Source organism: Enhydra lutris, unplaced genomic scaffold (assembly GCF_002288905.1).
Source record: "Enhydra lutris kenyoni isolate GAN:26980312 unplaced genomic scaffold, ASM228890v2 scaffoldscaffold49, whole genome shotgun sequence".
Lineage (NCBI taxonomy): Eukaryota > Metazoa > Chordata > Mammalia > Carnivora > Mustelidae > Enhydra > Enhydra lutris.
The window spans coordinates 5,423,073-5,436,273 of NW_019154133.1; positions in this window are offsets into that span (position 1 = coordinate 5,423,073).

The following is a 13,201-nucleotide window of genomic DNA, read 5'->3' on the forward strand; positions in this document are numbered from 1 at the left end:
GCCTCTAAATGCTCTACCCATGCCCACCAATTTTTTTTTTTAAAGATTTTTTTTATTTATTTGACAGATCACAAGTAGGCACAGAGGCAGGCAGAGAGAGGGGGGAAAGCAGGCTCCCTGCCAAGCAGAGAGCCCGATGCGGGGCTCGATCCCAGGATCCTGAGATCATGACCTGAGCCAAAGTCAGAGGCCTAACCCACTGAGCCACCCAGGCACCCCATGCCCACCAATTTTTGAGGCTTTTTGGCCTCCAAGATCCCCTGCCCCAGCAATAGCCTTTATTTGCATAAAACAGAACAAAGGAACATGTGCAACTTAGTGTATTGGCAGTAATCAAGACATGTTACTGAGTTCCGGCCATGAGAAGGCCTTGTGTGCACTATCACCAATTCCTGTGGAAACTTGCTGAGGTTTTCTACCCAGGGAATTGTGGTCTGAAAGGCTAAGGGCTTGGCTCAAGCATATCCTCCTGTCAGCTCAACTGAGCTCCAGGCAAAACTACCAGCTCAGTTTGCCCTGGGGAGAACCACCTGCCAACTCAAGCTTACCTGCCTTTAAAGGAAAGCCAATTCGATAAGGAACTCAAATGCACAGAGAGTGGAACTGAGAACGCAAAGGAGTTTACCCACAGCCCTGAGAAATGGCATGAAAGACAGTGAACTCAGATATTCAGGGTACCATGCCTGTGTTCCTTGTTGTCCCCAAATGCTACTGGATATCCACTTCAGATCCTGTCACTGCCACAAAATCTGATAAATAACAAAAAATTCAACTGAGTAAACTTTAAAGATCTAATTGGCGTTATTAATTCATGAACCATCAGCATCTTCTTTAGCAAATAGGGCCTGCAGAGAGCTACAAAAAAGGAAAGGTTTTTAAAGGTGGAGAAGGAATAGAAAAAAGGAAATTATTAGTAAAGAAACCATTGTTTTAGGCAAAGTTACCCTTCTAATGGGAATAGAGAGGGTCTATCAGCAAATTTCCTGGTGCTGAACAGAATATTCTCATGTTGACCAGTTGAAGTTTACATTTCTGGGGTATTGAAATTATACTCCAGTTAGGCATTAAGTCTTGATTTACTGACTTGGGATCTTAACCTAAGAGATGCAATTTTGGACCTGTAATTTTCTTTTTAACAAGTTAAAACCATCATATGATTAAAAACCAAGAAGTATCATGGAGAAAGTACAGTGATTAATTCAAAATGTAATAATCAATGAACTTCATACATATAAACAAAATTTAATGGGAGAAAAGATCCTATACACTATAGTAAAAACAAAAATCAACAAACCACTCACCACCAAAACCCCTCAAAATTTGGCATGAACTTGAAAAGAAATGCCCAAATCTATTTAGCAAAAACTATAAATTACTTCTGAGATGCAAAAGTAGGATTAAGTGAATAGAAAACAAATCGTGTTCTTGAAAAGAAAAACTGAGTATCAAAATAATGTCGACAAGTTAATGTATTAATTTTATATGATTCCAATGAAAATATCGAAATTTTTTCTGGAGCTTAAATTTTGATTATAAAGTTAACTTGGAAAAACAAATAAGCAACAACTACTCAGGAAGAAAAGGGGGAACAGGTGCAGTGGTGTAAATGATGTCTCCTGAGCTTAGCAGATGTTAAAGCATATTATAAGATCACTATAATTAAAAGGGTGTAGGATGTAAATATAATAGGATGTGAATATAAGATGTGGTGTATACACACACACACACACACACACACACACACACTAGAATACTACTCAACCATCCAGAAAAAAAAAAAGAAGAAGAAAGAAATCATGCCATATGCAATGACATGGAGTGGAACTAGAGGGTGTTATGCTAAGCAAGATAAGTCAGTCAGAGAAAGACAGTTACCATGTGATCTACTCATATGTGGAATTTAAGAAACAAAACAGGATCATAGGGGAAGAGAGGAAAAATAAAACAAGATGAAATCAGAGAGTGAGATGAGCCATAAGAGACTCTTAATCAAAGGAAACAAACTGAGGGTTGCTGGAAGGGAGAGGGTTGGGGGATGGGGTTAAGGAGGGCGTGTGATGTAATGAGCACTGGGCATTATATCAGACTGATGAATCACTGACCTCTATCTCTGAAAACAATACGTTTAATGTTAATTAATTAAATTTAAATTTATAAATAAGTAAAATAAAAAATAAAGTTTGCATAACACAAGTAAAAAAAATAAAAAGGTACAGGATTCTTCCTTGTATAGTCATATTAAAAATAGAAGAAAATACAAATTATAGAAATAGACTCAACTGTATTTGACCATTTAATATATGATAATGGTGGCATTCCAAATGTATGAAGTATAATCTTTATAGTATTAAAAAGACAGACCTTTTAAAAAGTAGTGTTAGTATACCTGAGAACACATATGAAAGAAGATAAAATTTGGGGCACCTGGGTGGCTCAGTTGGTGGAGCGACTGCCTTCAGCTCAGGTCATGATCCCGGACTTCCAGGATTGAGTCCCGCATCAGGCTCCCAGCTCCTTGGGGAGTCTGCTTCTCCCTCTGACCTTCTCCTCTCTCATGCTCTCTCTCACTCATTCTTTCTCAAATAAATAAAATCTTTAAAAAAAAAAAAAAAAAGAAGATAAAATTTGCAGGGCACTTGGGTGGCTCAGTTGGTTAAGCATCTGCTTTCAGCTGGGGTCATTGTCCCAGGGTCCTGGGATTGAGTCCCACATCAGGCTACCTGCTCAGCTGGGAACCTGATTCTCCCTCTCCCTCTGCTGTTCCCCTTGCTTATGCCCTCTCTGTCTCCCTCCACCACCCACCCCTGTGCCAAGTAAATAAAATCTTTAGAAAAAAAATAAAATTTGATTTGTTCTATCATGATGCATTCCAAATGTGCTAGATATTTAAATATTAAAAAAGTGAAATCACAAAAGAAACAGAGAAAGCATTCATTCATCTACAAATTGGGAATAGGAAAAACTCTCCTATGACTCAACATCCAGAAGTAATAGTGAAAAAGACTGATACATTACTACATAAAGTGGAAAATATTTTTTGTAAAAACACCAAAATAAAAATGTTTTAAATGACACTGGGAAAAATATTATACATTAAATATGTTTAACTTAAATCATAAACTAAATATTAACACATCTAATATATAGAAAGATTCTCAAGAGTAAAATAAAAGACCAACAGTATTATAGAAAAATGGGCAAGGAATCTAAATACTTCTAAGAAGAAAATTATAAGTGGCATATCACCTAATGAAACACAAATTAAAGCTGTACTGTCATACCATTTCTCATCTAAAATACTCTGTTTGCAGTCTGTGGGAAAATAGGCATTCAAACATTGCTGATGAAAATGCAAAATATTTCACTCCTAATGAGAATTTGTCATTATCAGGCAACATTACATATGCACTTACATTCAGATCCAGAAATCCGGTTTATAGGAATCTATTCCTAAGATGCATTGGAAAAAAAAAATACAGAAAAATGTATCCACGGTGATATTTGTTGTTGTACTATTGGTAAGAACAAAATATAGGAAACAATGCAGATGTCCATCAATGAAAGATGGGTTCATAAATTGGATGATTTATCCAAATAAAAGGAACTCTGCAGATATAAAAAAGAATGAAGAATATTTTTATAGGCTATAATGGAGAGTATTTTTATATTTATATAATAATATATATATTATATATAATATTAAAATGTTTTATATTTTAATGAAGAATATTTTATTTTATATGAAGGATATTTTATATAAACATATTTATATTTTTATAAAATATAAATATTTTATAAGAATATTTTTATATGAAGTAAGTTTCAACAAGTACTGGGAAGTGGAAAAAGCAAGGTGAAAAAAAAAGGTGTTTATTTTAAGTGACCAAATAAAAATATGAATTTATTTAGAGTAAAATTTTAAAAATACTAAAAAAAAAAAAAAACTGTCTCTCTATGATCTATCTATCTATAAGTTACCTAAGGGAAAGACAGAAAATTGAATGAAGGGCACAAAGTTAGAGGCTTGATTTCTTTAAATGTATTTTGTTTTAGAAACATAAACAGGGGCACTGGGTGACTCAGTCGTTAAGCTTCTGCCTTTGGCTCAGGTCATGATCCCAGGTAGTTGGGATCAAGCCCCACATCAGGCTCTCCACCCAGAGGCGAGTCTCTTCTCCCTCTCTCAGTGTGATCTCTCTCACTTTTGCTCTTTCTCAAATAAATAAAATCTTTAAAAAAAGAAAAAAAATCAGTACAAGAGATACAAATATCAGAGAAATTAAGTAAACACTATAATTCTAAATTTGAAATGTGAATACAAATATGAACTTACGATACACTATCTTTGTTTAGTTATTTCTTGCCTATTTTCACTGAAACCCCTATAAAATTATGCCTAACCCAGTAGCAGTGAGCATCCCTGGCCATTTCGCACGCAGATTGTGCTCTTTAAATAAAGAAATAGCTAATTCAAGATCTATAGCATAAAAGGGGAAGCCTGCAACATCTTGTCCATGGAAAACAAAAATTTAACAGACTGCAGAAGTCTTGGCAAAAAGAACTCTGCAGCCACTAAGGAAGAATAAGAAATGTGCCGTATGAAGACACATTAAATATTCCAATACTTATATATTTATAATGTCATTTAAATATAAAATGGTATAGAAAAGAAAAATTTCCTGGCCACTTGTACATGGGAGACCAGCCAACATAATTTATTTGAAATACTCTCAGTTAAATCTGATGTCCCTTTGTAAAAATGAGGCAGAATTGTCTGGAATGTAGTCTGTCTTAGTCAAAGTCAAAATCACTTTTTGATTTTGAGAAGAATATATATTCTGTTGTTGGATAAAGTAGTCTATAGATGTCAATTATATCCAGTTGATTGATGATATTGTTGAGTTCAACTATGTCCTTACTGATTTTCTGACTACTGGATCTGTTAGTTTCTGGTAGAGGAGAGAAGTCTCAGACAATGATAGCGGATTCATCTATTTCACCTTTGAGTTCCATTAGTTTTTACCTTTCATAGCTTGACAATCCGTTGTTAGGCTCCTACATACTAAGAATTTTAGGTCTTTTTGGAAAATTGATCTCATTATGATTATGTAATGTCCTTCTCTATCTCTGGATAACTTTCTTCGATTTGAAACCTGCTCTCTCCAGAATTAATAGAACTATAGTTGACTCTTGAACAACACAAATTTGAGCAGATATTTTTACAGTACAGTATTATACAGATTTTTTTATAGTACATAATTATAAATTATTGTGGCTTTCTTAATAACATTTTCTTTAGCTTTATTGTAAGAATTTTAAAAATATACATATATAAATATATGTTATGTTATATTAAGTATATATTAAAATATGTTGTCTAGGAGCGCCTGGGTGGCTGAGTGGGTTAAAGCCTCTGCCTTCAGCTCAGGTCATGATCCCAGGGTCCTGGGATCGAGCCCCGCATCGGGCTCTCTGCTTAGCGGGGAGCCTGCTTTCCTTCCTCTCTCTGCCTGCCTCTCTGTCTACTTGTATTCTCTGTCAAATAAATTAAAAAAAAAGAAAAAAAATATGTTGTCTATTATATATGTATATAATATATGTTGTATATTATATATGTTGTATATTATTAATATATATTGTATATTATATGTGTATACAATACATATAATATATACATGTAATATATGTGTGTGTAATACACATAGCATACAGAATATGTTTTAATTGACTGTGTATGTTATTGGTAAGGCTTCTAGTCAACACTAGGCTATTAGCTGTTAAATTTTGTGGGAATCAAAAGTTACATGTGGATATTTGACTATGGGGCAGTTGGTGCTCTTAACCTCCACATTGTTCAAGGGTCAACTGTATTTTTGCTTTCTATTTATTTATTTACTTGACAGAGAGAGAGAGGGATCACAAGTAGGCAGAAAGGCAGGCAGAGAGAGAGAGAGGGAAGCAGGCTCCCCGCTGAGCAGAGAGCCTGACGCGGGGCTTGATCCCAGGACTCTGAGATCATGACTTGAGCCAAAGGCAGAAGCTTAACTACTGAGCCACCCAGGCGCCCCTCTGCTTTCTTTTGATTAGTGTTAGCATGGTATATTTTTCTCCATCCATTTACTTTTAAGCTATATATGTCTTTGTACAAAGTGTGGGTTTCTTGTAAACAGCATATATTTGGGTCTTGATTCCTGATTCACTCTGAAAATCTACTATTTGGTCCATTTAGAGCATTAACATCCAAATTAATTGCTTTAATTCAATTAATAACTATTATTACTGTTTTCTATTTCTTGCCCTATTCTCTGTTTCTGTTTTTGTCTTACATACCTTTTCTGCCTTTCGTGGTTTTTATTTTTTTTTATTTTTTATTTTTATTTATTTATTTTTTTTTTTAAGATTTTTATTTATTTATTTATTTGACAGACAAATCACAAGGAGGCAGAGAGGCAGGCAGGGGGGGAGGTGGGGGAAGCAGGCTCCCTGCTGAGCAGAGATCGCGATGTGGGGCTCGATCCCAGGACCCTGAGATCATGACCTGAGCTGAAGGCAGAGGCATTAACTCACTGAGCAACCCAGGCGTCCCAGTGGTTTTTAACTGACCTTTTCATCTGATTCCATTTACTCTTCTCTCTTAGCATATCAGTTTCTTCACTTTTTTCCCTCTTTTTACCTTTTTTAGTGGTTGGCCTAGAGTTTCCAATATACATTTACAACTAATCCAAGTCCACCTTAAAATAACACTATGTCACTTCCTGGATAGTGTGAGTACATTTTAATAACAAATAATTCTAATTCTTCTTTCTTGTTCCTTGTATCATTGTTGCCAAATCAAATACATTATTGCTCTTTTTATTTTAAACAAGCTGTTACCTGTTAAATTGATTAAGAATAAGAAAAATAGGGGCACCTATGTGGCTCAGTTCCTGGAATCAAGCTCTGCCTCAGGCTCCATTTTTGGTGGGAATCTGCTTGAGAATTCTCTCTCTCCCTCTGCCACTCCTCCCACTCAGATGCTCACTTTCCTCTCTGTTTCCCTCTTTCTCTCAAATAAATAAATAAGTCTTAAAAAAAAAAGAATAAGAAAAATAATAGTTTTTATTTTACCTTCATTTATTCCTTCTTTGATGCTCTTTCTTTCTTTTCATAAATCCCAGTTTCTGATCTTTACCATTTTCCTTCTCTCTAAAGAATTTTTTTTAACATTTCTTGCAAAACATATCTACTGGCAACAAATTACCCCATTTTTGTTTGTGTGAGAAAGTCTTTATTTCTCCTTCTTCTTTGAAAGATAATTTCAGTTATTTTTGTCAGATTTCTCCTTGGTAAACTTATTCCTTTCCCCTCTCCAGATCATGAATAAATGAATGTTAGTCCTTGATAGTTAAATATTTCTTTTAATGAATTTATTATTTCCTTCAATTATTTAAGAGGACATTTTTCTATGATAATACAACTCATATGCTCAAAATAATAGTAAAAAAAAGTTCAGTGATTTGGGTTCGGTTAGCTTTATTATATTTATTAGTTGTATTAAAATAATATATATTCAGTCCTTTCCCTTCTGCAGAACACTAATGAAAGGAACATTGTGAGGTATGTGAAATAACTCCTAAATATTTTCTATATCACTTTCCTATCTAAATCCTCATTTTGCAATCAAAAATGTTCTAAGTACTTAGTCTTGAGTTAATTCATCTAACAATCTCAAAATTACAGATTTTGGCAAATTAATCTTAGCCACTAAGATCTTCTTTTGAAACATGAGACTTGTATTAAAAAATTATTCTGTATCATAAGCTTATAAGTAACTTATGTTAAATATTTATTAGTGACATGACATATAACATATTTTGCTATTATTGCTACTGAGGCAACTCTTAAGAAATTGAATCAGATTTTGATAAGTCATAGTTTTAAAAATTATTTTGACAAAACCTCCTGCATTTCAGTTTTAGTAAGCAGTGCTATGTTCCTGTCAAATCATGTTTGACACTTACCAAAAGATTTTATTTTATTGCCAAGCAAAGGTACTTAAACAAAGAAGCATACATTTCTGTGGCCATGTCAGATTGACACAAGGGACCTTACATCAGGAGGTGTATCAGGGGGTAATAAATAGTATGAAGAATATTCTGTTCGGCTAGAGGTAATAAAGGCATGTTGCACTGTAACCTTAGGACCTTGAGACTTAAGGGAAGATATTTGTAATAAACATATTAGAATTACCAGCTAAACTTTAAAATTTTATCACAACTGGTTTTAATGAGGACTCTTTGGAGTTTATGTACATATATTTATGGCTTATAAGCCAGTTGAGTCTAAAAGGAAACTATTGTGTTCCACAGTGTCCTTGGAAGGCACTGATGTTGGCTACCATTGCTGCTTTTCCCGTTCTTGGTACCAAGCTGACCCACCATTGCTTTCCAGAGTGAACAGCTTTCTAAAAAAATTCTGAAACAAAATCGCTGTTGTGTTTTAAGAGACATAGGGTATTTTTTGCTTTTAGAACCGCATATGGCCACCAGGAGGCAGATATCTATAACTTACTATTTATTAATATTTACAGAAATACAAAGTAGACAGTAGAAATATGGGAAAATGTAGAAACATAGGAAAATATAAATGTATATTTTTATTTTTCACTTGAGATATGTGCAAGGAAAGATTGGTTTAACTATTGCTAAATAACTTGATTTTCCTATCTGACTGAGAAATGTACCTTAACACAAAAATATTTATTCAAGGACAATTATAATAAATATTTGATTAACCAGAATATCTATTATATAGAATTTGCTTAGGATTAAGAGGAAAATGCTTTTTATTTTGAAATTATTATTTATAGCAATAAAATTTTAAAAGTCTACTTTTCTGATCAGGTAAATAGACTTATAAGCTTCATAACCCCTGTGTATGCTGGTTGAGATTATGAGGGGTTTTAGGACCTTTTTTTCTTTATTAATCAACAAGAAAATACTTATATGTGAGTGCTAAATCAATCATGTAATTATGTCTGTATGGTGGATAGAGATACTTATTTAAAGATAGCTTTCATGAGCTATCTAACTAGTAAAAGAGGAATCTCTTAGTGCAGGAAGTGGGATAGGAGAAAGCATCTATGGATGAAAAGGGAGAATTTTCTGGACAGTGTCTCATTACCTTTTAAAGGATCTCATGAGTAATGGGAAGACCTTGAGATATCCTGGAATATAGTTAACTAGACTGAGAAATGAGAAATGGAAAATGAGAAAATGAGAAATGAGAAAACTTCCTTTAGTAAGCCAATCAACTAAACTATTTTTCCTCACTTTGGTCTTTTTGGTGCTTACCAGACTCTGCCTAATCTCAGTTTTACCAAGGGGAACCAAGAGAATCAGTTTTTGTCTGTGCTTGAATCAGAAGACTAAAAATAAAACAGCTTCCCAGAGGTACCAGTAAGAGATAACAGAGGAAATCAGTATCATCAAATGCCTAAGCCTGTCCAGTGGTCCCCCCTGTCCTACTGCCAGTCTCTCATGGCTTTGCATTTTATTTTATTGAGAACTTATGTCTCCTACTATTTATTGACATTATGAAACTTCAAAGGTAACAGTTCTAAGAAAAAAATCAGAGATGAACTTGAATTGTCCCTAAGAGAGTCCTGAAGTTGTTTCCCTGTCTCTTTAATCTTTTTTTTAAAAAGATCTTATTTATTTATTTGACAGAGAGATCACAAGTAGGCAGAGGGGCAGGCAGAGAGAGAGGGAAGCAGGCTCCCCACTGAGCAGAGAGCCTGATGCGGGGCTCGATTCCAGGACGCTGAGATCATGACCTGAGCGGAAGGCAGAGACTTAACCCACTGAGCTACCCAGGCACCCCTCCCTGTCTCTTTCATCTTGATTGGAATTTTGCTCTTCACAATTTGGCTTTCCTACAATAGATTAGATTAAATACTTTATTTCATTTGCTAGGATTCAGCTAAGCCAGGCTTTACCAATCTGTGAGCTTTACATGGCTGGAGATCATTCCTATGGTTAAATTATTGTTTAGTTAGCATCCTGAAAGTACCTGTCACGTAGAAGGAACTCATTCATATTTGTTCAATAAATGAATAAGTTAAACCTCTTTGCCATTAGGTGGCACTACTCATTTAGAGGTAAAAGGGGGTGCATGGGTGGCTCAGTTTGTTAATCATCCAACTCTTGATTTTGGCTCAGGTCATGATCTCGGGGTCATGAGATGGAGCCACTCATCAGGCTCCATGCTCAGTGCAGAGTCTGCTTGTTCTTCTCCGACCCTAGCTCAAGTGTGCTCTCACTCCCTCTTTCTCTTTCTCTCTCTAAATAAATAAATAAAATCTTTAAAAAAAGAGGTAAAAGCCATTTGACTCTGCTCTCTGAATGATCTTAGACTGCATATCTCATATAACAACACAACAATAATAACATTAATAGCTAACATCTATACTATGTGCCCAGCACTGTTCTCAGTGCTTTATATGTACTAATAATCTCAACCTTTTAACATTCTTCTTAATATTATTCAACATTCCTAAGAGATGCTTTTATTATTTCCTCTTACAGATAAGAAACTTATACCCAGAGTAGTTGAGTAAATTGGGAGCGATCATACATTGAATTAGTAAGGAATCTGGATTTGGAGCCCATTTTATTAAATTCGGTCTCTCCTACATATATTTTCTGAGTGTTTCCTAAAATTATCAATGACTTGGAGTCTCAGTGAATGGACAAATGAAAAATTAAGGTCTCTCTCTGATATTTGGCAGATTTGTATAAAACTTGTAGTGGTGGCAGTTGGTGGCACGGGGTATCCTCTACCCCCTCTCCTATAGTTGATAAATGGCTTAGTGGAAATCTATAGTATTAGAGGTGAAAATTGCCCTTGCCACCATGTTACTTGCGCCTTTTCCCCCTTCATTTTTTTCTTATGCTCTTCTTCTCCAATACCTCAGATTTATTTCCATATTTCCAGCATACTTCAGATTGATCTTAGAAGCCTCAATATAGAACTTCTTTCCTTTTTCTCTTTTTCCCACATAAAGTTAGGTAGGACTGAGTAGACTGTAGAAAGTGTGAGGCAGAGGGCTTAAGGGAAAAAGCTGGATTTGGGAGGATGGAGATTGGAAAGGAATTAATTGAGTATTCTTGAGGGTTGTAGGAATTATGAAGCAATAAAATGGAGGAAAGTTCTGAGCAGGAGGAGAGGAACATGGAAAGACATAGTGTAAGTGAAGAAGTTCAAATGGGAAACTGGTGGAACGAGGCAAGTGGGCAGAGAAGAATGGTGTCATGGAGGAAGACAACTGTGTTAGGATGTTGTCAGATTGAACCATGAAGGGAAGAGAACAGATGGTCATATTTTGCTATTTTCAGCTGCAGATGCTGTCTTTGCAAAGTCACACTCATTCAAAATATTCTTGTATAGGCTGGAAGTACAACAAGACACTGTTCTGAGAGCAGGGAAAAAACCAATACTGTGAAGCAATTGTAATTCTGACAGATGACAGGCTGAATATTGCTGGATATTTAATACTTTGAAAAGTTGTTTATTTAGGACTTAATTGTAGCATGGAACTCACAGATTCAATTAACTTTATTTGCTCAGGCTGGCCTGAGTTAGGAAATGTTTTAAATTTTTTTTTTTGTCCTGATTAAGCCAATGAGGGAACACCTGTTGCAGACATAGTTTAACTTTTCTTAGAAATGCACTTTAAATCACTTGGATCTGGGGAAGGTAAAAGATCAGCAGAGAGAAAAAAAAAATGCTGTTTCCAAAGAATTGAATTTATAAGACCAGAGGCTCTCTGTGGTAATGAGAAGACCTGGAGCAGAAGGTTGGGCAATTAAGTACCAAGGTAAAGGGCATTAACTTGGGACTTATATTAAAGCCTGTTCAGCAGGACATTGAAGTATTACTGGTTTCACAAAACTGTTGTCCATATGATCTGTTGCTAATGAGGGAGGTAAAACTCAGGTGAGAAAATAGGTGGATTGTGCAGGAAGGAGGAAGTCCAAATCTTTGGGATTATGCAACTAAGAAGGGCTGAATGAAGACAGAGCCAGTGGTTCTAGACAAGTGGAGATTGGACCTGCATGGACCAGGGGATATAATAGTTTCAATGACCTGTTTCCTTGGGTAGAAATCCTCTAGAAGGTGGATGGGTTGGCACAGGATTCATTATTTCTGGGACTACAGATTGACCTGAGAAACCCAAGCATAGGACCCTGCAGAAGAGCAACCTGCAGTGAGCATTAACATATTAGGTGACAGTTTTGGGCTGAACTCCAGGGCCTGCTCTGTAAGAACAGATTCAGTCTCAGTGGATATAGCCCTTTGCAGGGGGTGGTGACTAGAAGAGAACCTGATGAGGACTTCTAGGGTATTGGAATACTCTTTTTGATCTGGATGATGGTTATCTGCATGTGTTCATTTTATGGGAATACATAAGACTGCGCACTCATGAGCACTTTTTAATATTTATTATACTTCAGCAAAGTGAAAAAAAAAAAAAAAGTTGATGCCCTACCCTGCAATAAAACCAAAATCCATAGAAAGGAGGCCAAGTTCTTAATATGTTTAAAAGTTCCCAGTGATTCTGACAGGAAGCCAAAGTTGAGAGTCATTGAGAAAGGATTAAACACAAACATGCACACTCTACACCCCCCTGTCCCAAAAGTGAATCCCTTCTCTGCTTAATTCTTGGAAAACAGAATCGGGCTTATAGTTTGTGCCCTATGATATGTGCTCTTTGGTACGGATATGCCATATGGTAACCAGACCATTTGAAATGTAGGTAGTCTGATTTGAGATATCAGTATAAAACAGACACTGGGAGGTGCCTGGGTCACTCAGTCATTAAGTGTCTGCCTTTGGCTCAGGTCATGATCCCAGGGTCCTGGGATCAAGCCCTGCATTGGGCTCCCTGCTCAGCAGGAAGCCTGCCTCCCCCACTCCCACTGTCCCTGCTTGTGTTCCCTCTCTCATGGTCTCTGTCTCTGTCAAATAAATAAATAAATCTTAAAAAAAATTAAACAGACATTGGATTTTGAAGAATTGGTACTAAAAAAAAGAGAATGTGTTGTTAATTTTTATATTGATTGTATATTAATGTCAATCTTTTTGATATATTGGGTTATTTACTGCTTTCTTATTTTGACGTGGCTACTAGAAAATGTAAAAATGCATGTTTGGCATGTTC